The sequence below is a fragment of the Vanessa tameamea genome, chromosome 2 (genome assembly GCF_037043105.1).
Source record: "Vanessa tameamea isolate UH-Manoa-2023 chromosome 2, ilVanTame1 primary haplotype, whole genome shotgun sequence".
Lineage (NCBI taxonomy): Eukaryota > Metazoa > Arthropoda > Insecta > Lepidoptera > Nymphalidae > Vanessa > Vanessa tameamea.
Window position 1 is genome coordinate 13,243,096 of NC_087310.1, and position 2,426 is coordinate 13,245,521.

At 31.8% G+C, this 2,426-nt stretch overlaps 1 long non-coding RNA gene across 1 annotated transcript; it reads left to right on the forward strand.

Moving 5' to 3' along the window:
* The first annotated feature begins 269 nt into the window (after positions 1-269).
* LOC135193493 (uncharacterized) lies at positions 270-2,137 on the forward strand. The gene is made up of 3 exons (XR_010309271.1): positions 270-342; positions 1,161-1,366; positions 1,736-2,137. It is a non-coding gene; the product is annotated as an uncharacterized LOC135193493 (long non-coding RNA).
* The last annotated feature ends 289 nt before the right edge of the window (positions 2,138-2,426 follow it).

Consider the following 2,426-nt stretch of genomic DNA (forward strand, 5'->3'; position numbering starts at 1 on the left):
AAATCTGATACAAAATGCAAAGATTTTATGAAAAAAAAAAATAGAACAAGAATTTGAATATATAATTAAATAAACAAATATAATATATTTATTACTTCCCTTAATTTTTAACAAAAATATTACCAAGACTACCAGTAACCCTAAACGTTAGAGCAATCAAATTGCCAACATAAATTTTGCAATGTAATGCCTTCTTTTAAGTAACCAGACTGGACGGAAATAAATCAATTAAACTCAGTGACAGATGACCTTTTTCATTTAAAATAAATATTTTGTCAAAAAATTATTTGTCAAGATGGCGGTCAAAATTTCTGGTGCATTAAAGAGGATTTTTTCATTTTGGTAATACTTATCTTATTATTTTATTCAACCTTAATATTTTTAATATAATAATTTCCATGCATGTAACACGATGTAAGTCATAATTTTTCAACTTTATGGCGCCCTAATCTTAGGGACATCTACCTGTACCAAACATGTAGCAAGTTTAATTTATACAGCATAACACACAGGCTGCCTTAAATTCAACGACATTTGGGATACCCATTCGTAATAACTATTTGTAAATATACCTATATTATAAAATCAAAAACAAGAAACAAATGCTTTTATGAGTGCGTAATATCAAAATATTATCTCATACGGCATTTGGTAAATGTCACGTGCATTTGATATTTATTTTATATCACAAAAGATTAATACCGGATTGAGAAATAGTAATGAAACTCGACATATCTGTACTAATATTATAAATACGAAAGTAACTCTATCTGTCTGTCTTTTGCTTTCTTAGTAACCGGTTCACTCTGACAACGGCAAACCGATTTAGATAAAACTTGGTATGGTGATAGTTTGAGCCCCAGGAAAGATATAAGCTATTTTTTTTATTGAGCTCTCGAGGGAGTAAAACGGAAGGTGACGGTTTGTGCTGAAATTAAAGTTGTATAACTTTTGTGCGGGTAAAGCCGCTACTATATGAAGTAATAATCAAATATGAGAACACAGATACAGGTCAAAATAAAAAAGACAATTCTGTTATATAATTAACCTTTCAAAGTTTTGATTCAAATCCGATTTCTTATAAGAAAAACATACTAGCACCTCTCAGGGCTTTTGCGATATATTTATCTAATACCTGTTTTAATATTACAAACTTTCAGTTTCAAAGAGAGAAGCCCGGCTAGCTCAAAATACTGGCAAGACATTCCATTCACTAATCAAAATGAGTACATCAAGTTAGCTAGCGTGCAACTGACGCCTACATTACGGCTCCTCTCGTTTCGAGTTTCCAAAAACTATCTGTATTTCAGCTTTGCGAGACCAGACACAGATCTTTTGGAATACACTGAGCTTTGTGGTGAAGATGGTGAGTTTTTTTTTAAATTTAAAATAGGTAAGTAATTTTAAATAGGTAGGACCACCTGATGGTTAGTGGTCACTTCCGCCTGTAGTTTGAATAATAAAATTAACCATTCCTTACATCACCAATGCGTTGTCAACTTTAGTTCCCAACATATGTCCCATGTGCCTGTAGTGATACTGGCTTACAACTATACTAAGTTTTTTATAAGGAGTAAAATATAATTATGTGGATGGCGCCTAACCAGACGAGCTTGCACCAACCACCCCTATCAAGCCCTACCACCAAGAAAAAGTTTACTATTTTTTCACATAGGGTAGCAAATATTATTTTAAAACTTATATTCTTTGGTTCTTAACATTTTTTTTGTTTCAGATTTATAGCCAATCTAAAATAAATTAAAAGAAATGAAAGAAATATACCAACATATTCTTTACAAAAAGCTACTAGTCTAAACTTGGAATATGGAATACTTCACTTTTGCAGAACATTATACCGCTTTAGAGCCATTAAGATATAAGGAGCTAATACTTTCAAAGGTGCCAATTAGATGTCTTTTGTTTTTGTGAGCGTTAATTGTCGTGCTAGTACTGTCGTCACGAGAAGTGTTTTGTAATGCAAATGTAATATTGTCCCGTGTTAGTAACAATAAGTATATTATGTCGTTTTACAATGCAATATTTGGGGAATGTTGAGTTTTATTTTTTCAAACGAGCTCCGTTGAAGCAGGGCGCATTTGCATAAGCACTTTTGCGCTCGTATGTACTTTTAGACCGGCTCAGACCTGCATACATTTACGAGTTTTTAGCATGTTGGCAAAAAATAATATTTAAGCTATGAAATTGAATGTATGGTTCTAAGGAGATAGGTGCTAAAGGATATCTTTATTTTAATATTAAATTAAATCTCGAACCTTAACTTCTAGAGTGCAACGACCTTTATATATTTATATAATATTTCTGTGTGTGTTCTCCTACACGCTGGAACAATTATGATTAATTAATTGGTTGTGAATTTGTCCAGTTACTACAAGTAGGAATAACGTTGGTCTTTTATATCTTTAAGT